At 48.4% G+C, this 9,682-nt stretch overlaps 1 long non-coding RNA gene across 2 annotated transcripts; it reads left to right on the top strand.

Moving 5' to 3' along the window:
* The first annotated feature begins 334 nt into the window (after nucleotides 1-334).
* Nucleotides 335-5,871, top strand: LOC135305396 (uncharacterized). 2 transcript variants are annotated; one of them, XR_010366592.1, is made up of 4 exons: nucleotides 335-461; nucleotides 1,940-2,158; nucleotides 3,960-4,096; nucleotides 5,696-5,871. It is a non-coding gene; the product is annotated as an uncharacterized LOC135305396 (long non-coding RNA). The 2 variants fall into 2 exon arrangements; XR_010366591.1 differs by lacking the exon at nucleotides 5,696-5,871 and having other exon boundaries at nucleotides 336-461; nucleotides 3,960-5,684.
* Nucleotides 5,872-9,682: the final 3,811 nt, after the last annotated feature.

Raw genomic sequence — 9,682 nt, 5'->3', positions numbered from 1 at the left:
CGGGACAGGGCTTGGAGCAACCTGGGATGTGGAAAGTGTCCCTGTTCATTGCAGGGGGGTTGGAAGAAGACGGTCTTTAGGTTCAAACTAAGCTATTTTATGGTTCTGTGATAGACATGGCCATATTTAAAATCTTCCTGTCCTGAAGAAGAAGACAAATTACATACATGGGACTGTTGGAAATATGCTGAAGAAACAAGATAAAGTATGCACAATATCTTTAAATAAATTGTAGCTGAGTATTGCTCCAGGAGCCCAACACAAACATTCCTGTCACTGGTGGGAGATGGAGCAGCCCCCTGCCTTGTGTCCTCCCCTCTGTTTGTCCATTCACGACACTCTCCAGCTACTCGTGCTCTCCTCAGGCCAGGGGGAACTGCAGCTATTTCACAGGCAGCACCATCCACTGGGTTTTCTCAAATACTCTGCAGGGCCTGGCCTGACCAAGATCAGTCGAGCAGGTATGTTATTCCCACATTAAAGCCAATTAACTTTGGATAGGGATGAGTGAGAGCAACATTTAGTCCAGTTTTGCCTTCTCTGTGGATAGGTTCACGTTGGCTGAGGCTGAGTCTCACATCTTCCCTGGAGGCAGAGCCTCCTGTGCTTGTGAAGGCCGGGCTTAAGCAGAGCCATTAGAGCAGGGCAGGGCTTTGATCTCAAAATTGCACCACTTGAAATTGCAGATGAAAAACCCTGAGTTAATAAAACAGCAGGCAAGCCTGCAAGTGAATCACTTCAGCTTCTCCAAAAGGATCAGCCCTTGTCCCTCTGAATTAGGGGGCAGGAGCCATGCACGACCCCAGAGGCACTGCAAAGCTCCTGAAGGCCTCGGTGCAGAAAGAGCAGGGACATGCCAGCTTTGGCAGGGCAAAATGCCAGCAGAGGCAGAGAAAAGCAGGACAGGGGTGGGTGGGAGTGTGCCACAGCTCTTAGGGAGCAGTGGAGGAGCAGGAGGCTGTGGAGGAGCAGCTCTGTGCAGCCTCCTGCCCTGGCCCCGAGCTGCGGAGCCGCTGCGGTCGGCACAGTGCCCAGGCAAACCGGGCTGGCTCTGCACCCCAGTGCCACTCAGCAGCTCCCAAACCAGACCTGACTTGCTCCCTGCCAGCTCCAGAGCAGCCTGAGCAGGGCGGATAGACATGCCCTGAGGATATGTCTGCGTTGCAGCGCAGAGGTGAGACCTGGGCTGGGCGAGACTGAGCTGGGCTGGTCCCTGGGAGCCGTGGGGCTGCGGAGCACCCAGGGCACGGGAGCTGTGTGCTCCTGGGCTCTGGGCTGTGGAGGAGGAGGAGGGAGGTTTTTGGTCTCAAAGAGCCCCATTATGCTTTGGGAACTGAGTCTGGGTGGTGGAAGGACTTTATGGACTGGCATGTGTTGTGCTCATAACTGGGGTGGCCACTCTGTAGAGATCACACGGAAAAAATCATAAAATTGTGGAATTATTTACATTGGAAAAGCCCTTTGAGGTCACTGGGTCCAGCTACTAGCCCAGGACTGCCAAGGTCACCACCAAACCATGTCCTCAAGTGCCACACCTACACATCTGTTAAATCCCTCCAGGGATGGTGACTCCATCACTGCCTCAGGTGGCCTATTCCAACACCTGATAAGCCTTTTGGTGAAGATATTTTTTCTAATATCCAATGTAAATCTCCCAACCAGCAGCACTGGGAAATGAACAAATTTGCAATGCTGAAACTGGGAAAAGTACACTGCCCTGTTCCTTAGAGTGCCTGGATCTTTAGGTTTGACTGAAGATCCTCAGCCCCTGCAACCTGGCAAAGGGAGAAATCCCCCTTCATCTCCAGGAAACCAAAACCATCCAAACAGATTTTGGATGACCCCAGAAAATATTTAAAGACTTCCTTTTAAAGGTGTCCCATCTCCTGAGTCTGTGCTGCAAATGTTGTTGCTTATTCCTGAAATTCTTCTGTTCTAGGGAGAAGAAAAAAAAAAAAGAAAAGGTAGATAAAGAAGTGGTCAGAAGACATTTTATCAACCCAAATCACAGGTGATTTTCAGTGGAGTCTTGGGAAATAAAGTCTGGCACGAGTCAGCAGCCCCTGGAAGAGGAGTGGAGATGATTTTCCTCCTGGCAACTCCAGTCACCTTGGGAATTTCCTCTGCTCTCAGCACTCAGCACTAGATGGCATCCAAGGTGGGAATTTGGGCTCGCAAATGCAGTCCTGGGCTCTGAAATTATAATGGTAGCTGGATTAAAAAATGAGGATCCCATCTGGACGAGGGGGAGAATTCAAAGAGCCGAGGAGGTGGAGTTCTCCCATCTCCAGCTGCCATCTCACTGTGGTGCAGCCCCCTCCAAGGTCTGTTCCACCACCTCAGCTGAGTGCTGGGCCACCAGAACAGGAAAATAATGTGACAGAGGGAAGAGCAAACGCACCATCCACAAGCCAAGGTGCATTCAAGCCTGCAGGGATGCATTCACCCATCCTCTTTTTCCTCAGAATGCTGCCAGCCCCGTGGCTGCTTGGACACACAGCACACTGCACACATTGCTGTGCGGGGTCCCTTGGTGCCACCTAAGCTGTGCAGCCTGGGGTGGCTGGAAATGCAGCTGCTCTGAGCTGGAAAACATTTCCCAATGAGGGAATTAGCTTTGCATCATCCACTGTGTTTACTAAATAAACCAATTTATCCCTAGGCCATTGATGGGATTTGGGAGAAAGCAGAAGTACCATGAGAGACAGTACTTGCCTGGGAGATGTTTCCTCCTTTTTTACCTTGCAGGTGCCTTCCTGCTGCTGTGGGATGAGGAGGGAGAGTGCCCACCATCTGTCCCTGTCACCCATCTCTGTTCTCCTGGGTGGAAGGTGGCATTAGCCCCCCCCACAACTTTCCAGCTTGGGGAGCAAATTATTTTCTTTTATTACCTCTCAACTTTGCCATGGCCATGAACAGGCTCTTCAGGAGAGGCAGCACCCAGGAAGGGGCTCAAATGCACACAAAGGTGTGAGGAGCAGACAGGTGATGGTTGCATGGCTCTGGGTGGCTGCCTGGAGGTGCAGGAGCCATGGGAGACACACGAGGCTCCCTCCCTGCCCTGTTTGCACACTGCAGGTGACCTTAACACCTTACTGAGCACTGTGGGATTGCCAGCACCATTTCCTGTGCCCTGGTCCTGCTGAGGAGGGTGCTGAGGTCCAGGTCCTGGAGATGACTTTACAGCCACCTCTACTGATCATTTTTACTCTGTCTGGAGCTGAGCAAAGGGTTCTCAGGTCTGAATATCTCACCACTGCCCAGAAACTGTTCTTCCTCTAAAACACCTTTGTGCTCATGCCTTTTGTTTGTCTTTTCCTTGTGTTTTCCTGGTGTGAACACAGCATCAGGCAGGGATGCAGGAGAGCTTTATCGAGGTTCTGCTGGAGGTTGGAATACTTCTCTTCCCAAAAGTATATGTACCTACAAGCAATAGCTTCAACCCAAGCCCTGAGTAGGCAGAGGCACTACAGACTGCTGTTTGTGTGTCCATTGCCTGTGCCTGCAATTATGGGGAAATTGCCATCGTGTAAGCAGCAGCTGTATGAATAACTCTATTATTTGTTATTATTAGTCCTAGATGTGTGTTTTTCTTGAGATCATATCTGCACAAGAAGGCACATTAATAATAGCCTTTTGAACTGGCCAAGTTTCATTTCTATGGATCGTGAAACTTTTGAAGCAAGGTGCTGTTTATTGCTTTCTCCTGAAATCAAAGGTCTTGAGCCGCAGCAGAGAGAGCTCTGTGTTGTCCAGGCTGAGTTCTTGTAAGGGCAGGCGGTCATGTTGAGCTCACTCTCCTCATCTGGCATCAGCAAAAGGGTCTCGTGTTACAGCCTGGTGCCAGACTATTTTAGGAAGCAAGATTCCCCTTTTATGCAATTATTTTTCATGTGAGTTTAAGTTCTGTTCTCCTTTGCTCTTTTTCTGTTTTGGTCTGTTCTCTCTCTTGCCTTCAGGTGGGGTGTGTGATACAGAGAACAACAGCTTCTCAGCCACCAAGGTGCTGTCTGAGTCTGGAAAACGTGAGCAAGAATGGGTCAAGAAATAGAAAAAAACGTGTGGAGTGTTCATAAAAGGACAAGGAGCTGCTGGAGTGAGTCCAGCCACAAAGATCATCTGAGGGCTGCAGAACCCTGGGAGAGCTGTGGGTGTCCAGCACAGAGATGGCTCCAAACAGACCTTAAAACCCCTTCCAGTGCCTAAAGGGGATCCAAGAGAGCTGGAGAGGGACCTGGGACAAGGACATCGAGAGGACAAGGGGCAATGGCTTCACACTGAAAGAAGGCAGGGGTAGATTGGCTATTAGGAAGAAATTCTTCCCTGTGAGGGTGGGGAGGCCCTGGCACAGGTTCCCAGAGTAGCTGTGGCTGCCCCATCCCTGGAAGTGTCCCAGACCAGCTTGGATAGGTCTTGGAGCAGCCTGGGATGGTGAAAGGTGTCCCTCCCATGTCAGGGGTTAGAACAAGGTGATTTTTAATGTCCCTTCCAACTCAAACCATTCTGTGATTCATGTTTTCTCTTTGAGGGCCATTATTAGGAGCTCTTCATCCAAGGACAGTAGAAAAGAGTAAAATCAGGGCCAGGTTCCTTAATGCCCATCATGACCTAGCAGTATTTTTTGGGCTGCTTGTCAGGTGCCCACAGAAGCAAACACAATCACAGAGCCACCCAGGCTGGCTGTCCCTGAGGAAACAAACCCAAATGAAAACAGTAAAACGGTGCCTTCTCAGGCTTCTGTGATATGTGCTTTTGCACTTGGGTTTATCACCCCAAAAGCATTTTACCCCACTTTCCCAGCAGCTGATGGCCCGAGGATTTTCTGAAGGCAGGAGGGTGTAAAGGTGGGAGTGTGCCTGGGAAAAGGTGGGCAGGTGAGGACGGGTAAAATGAGAGCCCAAAGTGGCTCATTTTGAGGAGGGGGAGGTGTCTTTTTCTTTCACTTTTGAATCCCAGTGTTTCAAAACAGTCTCGTGGTTTGGATACAGGATTTTGACATTCAGTGTTTGATGTTAGCAATTCTGATAAAGGAGATAAAGGGTCTGTGGTGGAGCACAGGAGTTATTTGTGGGCTGTTGGGCAACGACTGTCAGTGAACCTGTGTCTTTGTGTGCTTAAAGTGTAGTCCCTGACATTTACTGCCAATTTTAAAGGGATTTACTCTTTGCTATTTCATAATCCCTGATTCAGAGCAAATTTGCAGATTTTGAAGATCAGAAGAGACCATTAATGCCCTAGTCTGAGTCTCTGGATAGCTGAAGCCACCTAATTTCATCTCCTCCTGTACTGAGCCAGATACTTTGTGTTCAGCTGCACCACCAAGCAAGACATGAAGGTGGAAAGATCAACCACTAACCCAATACTCAGAAATGTGTCCCAAGATTTGATCGTTGTCACTATTTAAAATAAAGTGGGCAATGTGCTTCTCATTTTTTTAGTCCATTTTAGGGTAGAAGAATAATTTATGCCCAAAAATTTGTGTAAAAGCAATTATTTCTTCATCCTGTTCAAAATAAAGGAAAAGATAAGCTGGATATATATCCCAGAGAATCTGCTTGGCTCCACAGGGAAAATAACCTCCTTCTAGTGGTTTGATGCTGCGGTCTGTAAGGCAACTTTTTGTTCATTTGTAAAATCATTTGAGCTGCAGTAAGGTCAATATCAGAACTTGAACAGAATTTTTTCTTCTTTTCAGACATTTCTTCAGCCTTTGGAAATTCAATGTCCCAAGCAAAATTAAACTGGCAGAGAAAACTGAATCAAGAAGGGAAGTTTGTGCCCTCAGAGAGAAAATGAAAAAGTTTTTTAACTGGAAATGTGTGTGACAAGTGTAACAAGGCTTGACTATTAAAAGGCTGTGTTGCAAGATAATCTTTTGGGGAAAGAATTGCAGTTACAAAGGGGGTGTGAAACAACTGGTTCATGCTGAGTCAATAATTTGAGTGCTGTAGTTTTGTAATGCACTACTAACCCAAACTGTGGATCCTACCACTCCTGAGCTTTTGGGCCTGGCTCTTATCACAGAAGCAAACAGCCTCTGTGAAAGGATTCAGAATACAAATGGGGGAGCAAGTCCTTTTCAGAGCTATAAAACCCTCTTGTGTTTTAAGGACCTGAGCGTTTCTGGCAAGACTTTCAAAGAAAACAGTGTCGAGGTCCTCTCGATGAATAGCAACATTAATATATTAGGTGTGTATTATGTAAATCCATGCTTCAGTGGAGCACTAGATAAGATAAATGGGAGCAAAGTGCAGGCTTTGAAGGCTGCTGCTGAGATTTTGTGGGTGTGCTGTGCCACTTGAAGGCTTGCTGCAGAACTCAGAGCCCACTGAAGTCCTGCCCTCCCCTCCTGCTCAAGCGGCTGCCGCCGTGGAACCATTAAATTTTGTCACCACGTGGCACAACCTTGCTCAGCCACAGCATTGCAGGGCTGTGCCTGAAAAACCTCTTTTCTCCTGGTTTTGGTGCAGAGGCAGGGAAGTTTCTGCATGGCAGAACTGGGCTGTGCATCCCCCTGGCACTGTGTGGGATGAGCAGGGCTGCAGCAAACCCAGTCTGTGTGCTGCAGCAAATATTTGGGGAGGGTCCAGCCTGGCCCTGGCAAACACACTGAAATTCTTGAGGCTGGTGGACAATGACTTATCAAGATAGAGAGGCTTGGGAGCAGATAAGGCCAGGGACTTCTGCATTGTATACAAATACCTGGCCCGGCCCTCAATGCTCACATGAGGCGTGATGCTGGAGCTCTGCCCGGTGAAACTCCATTTTTCGTTCTATAATTGTGCAAGACAGGATGGGCAGAGGGTCCCCACATGTGGGGCCACATGCTTCACCTTTTTCTTGTGCTGCTACATCTCTTGATGAGCTCCAATCTTGCTCCACTTTTTTTTTTTTCCTTTTTTTGCTTGTGACGTCTTCCAAAAGCCTCTCCCTGCTTCCCCAATTACGCACCCAGATCCCTCCAATACCATCCCATCAAAGCAGAGTCTTGATTCACTTTGGGAAGGTACAACCTCATGTTCAGCATCCCTTTTCCTGCTGCCCCATGGTGGGCACCACACACCTGCCCCAGCACTCGTGTTCATCATCAGAGCTTCATGCTTTGAAAGTGATGCCAAAAGCTGTGGGGTGGCCCATAAAAATGGCTTGGTCTAGACGTGGAAAAAGATATTAATTTTTCTTTCACTTTTCACTTGCATGCGGAGCATTTTCAACCAGGTCATTGAGACAGTTTGCGACCAGAAATAAATCCAAGCCGAAAAAATGTCGGCGGACCTGTTTACTTTGTAAACCACAAATGTTTGTATCCTGCAACAAATACCTGGGAAGTGCCTGGACCAGACATTACAAACGTGTTAACTACCCCGAGTTAACCAGTAATCAATTCGGGGAGAAAAACCCGAGCTGGACCTCTCCTCAGAGACTGCTCTTTATAACGGGGCTTTCATTTAGGCCCTGGCCTAGCGGCGTAATTAAACCACGGCACATTCTTGACTTTCAAACAAACTCCTGGGAGCTGGCCAGCCCCAGCACAGACCCGGATTTCACCAGGTTGGAAAGCAGGGTGATGTTCCACGTCTTTCACGAGCTGTTGTTGACGGTGGAAAGGCCTGCCCGCCGTAGAAATCGGGAATTCCACGGCCAGCCCTTCAAGGCTACGCTAATAAACACGTGAAGGGATTTGGGGGAAATATACGAAAATATATGAAAATACTGGTCTGTTGAAAGGCTTTTTTCAATGCCACCAGTTTTGGGGGGTAGGTGTATTACTGAGGCCTGAAATTTTTAATAATTAGTGTGCAGCAATAGTAACTTAGACTGCTGATATTTGATTTTTGCAGTCGTTTGCTCGTTTCTCTGTCAATACCGGGCCATGACCTGCAGAGGTGCTTTGATGGAGCTGGAGTTTGGCATTCCCAAGCGAATGCTGAGGAACGGCAGTAGATGGTGCTGTTATTCTCTTTTTTGAGGACAGGGATGGCAGACACAACTGACTGTACACAAGGTGTTACCAGTCCCCAGCGTCCCCAAATTATAAATCAGGCTCCCTGATTATAAATCAAGGATTTGGTCTTTAGAAAATCTTAAATCAAATAGCGTCCTTTATTACAGCTTCTGTGTTTTGATCTTTCAGATTAGATTTCGGGCTCACATTTTGAAGCTGTTTGTTGTGATCGTGTGATTTGAAATTTATTTCCTTTTTTTTTTTTCATTTTTGTAATAATGTGAATTGAAATCCTCCAATCATGTCAAGAGCCAGCAAGATTTAGGGGAACTAAATTAAATTAGGGAGAAACATCAGGGTTGTGAAACTTGGCAGGAATACAGATGCTGATTTCAAAACAGACTGGACTTTAAGTTGTTGGCAAATTGAATTTTGCTGACCCTGAGTGATTTGTGATGCCAGGAACGGGTCCCTGACCACAGAATGTCCCACTCCTCGGGTCACTGAGGCACGTGCCTGAGGGCTGACCCTCCTGGCCTCCATCAGCCTGGATCCCCAACTTCCTGGACAGCACCAAACATGACATTTATCAGCTAATTCTTTTTAATGACCTGAAGGTTTATGAGCCTTGATCCTTCCCAGCTGCACTGGGGAGGGCAGAACTGGGCCCCCTTTGGATTTCACTTTTATTTGCCTTTCTCTGCAATGACAGGTCTAACTCCAGCCTTTGTAAAAATTTAACAGGGCAATGTTGACTGTGCAGGTTGGACAACCTGGCGCCAGGGATGGTGTCCAGCGTGGGGACACGGGCAGGGGACACAGCAGGTGTCCTGCCCTCAACCTCCTCCTGCCATGGTTTGGGCAGGGCAATGCCCTCACTCGCAGCCCCTCCGAGGGTGTTTTCTCCAACAGCAGCAGCTGGTGATGCTAAAAATACCCCTGAACAGGGTAGTGGTGGTTGAGCTTTGGACTTTTCAGAAGTTTACTGGTATTTTGGCCTCGTGACTCCAGTCCAAGCCACCTGATGTGCAGCACGTAACTGTGCTCCGATTTCCCCCTTCGGTGGGGAACAATCTCAGATAACGGATAACAATCAGCTCGCTTTCTTATTTTAGGATTGCTGTAGCCATGGTCATTAGCAGCTCCAAGAAATACAATAGGCAGGGCCTGGTCCTCCCACACTGCGTGTCCCCTCTCCAGAAAAGCTGCTGCCAAAATCCTCCCTGTGACAGAAAAGCAAAGTGGGTTCCCAAGGAAGAGCTGGATGTCGGTCTGAGAGGGAAGGGGTGGCATGGCACTGGGCAGTGCACCAAAATGAGCACCCCAAGGGCACACTGCAGGCACCAAACTGCTCTGCTACAGCACCTATGTTTGCAGCTCATCAGGAAGAGAAGAAGAGTTGCAACCTGGAGAAGAGAAGGCTCCAGGGAGACCTTAGAACCCCTTCCAGTACCTAAAGGGGATCCAAGGGAAGTGGAGAGGGACTTTGGACAAGGACATGGAGTGATAGAAGGGGGAATGGCTTTGAAATGACAGAGGGCACGGCTGCATTAGGTATGAGGAAGAAATTCTTCCCTGTGAGGGTGGGGAGGCCCTGGCATAGGCTGCCCAGAGAAGCTGTGGCTGCTCCATCCTGGAAATGCTCAAGGCCAAGTTGGACAGGGCTTGGAGCAACCTGGCATGGTGAAAGGTGTCCCTGCCCAGGGGGAATGACATGATTTTTACTGTGCCCTCCAA

Source organism: Passer domesticus, chromosome 7 (assembly GCF_036417665.1).
Source record: "Passer domesticus isolate bPasDom1 chromosome 7, bPasDom1.hap1, whole genome shotgun sequence".
In the NCBI taxonomy this organism is placed as follows: Eukaryota; Metazoa; Chordata; class Aves; order Passeriformes; family Passeridae; genus Passer; species Passer domesticus.
Note: the sequence above shows the minus strand (reverse complement) of the source record. Positions and strands in the feature narration are given on the sequence as shown.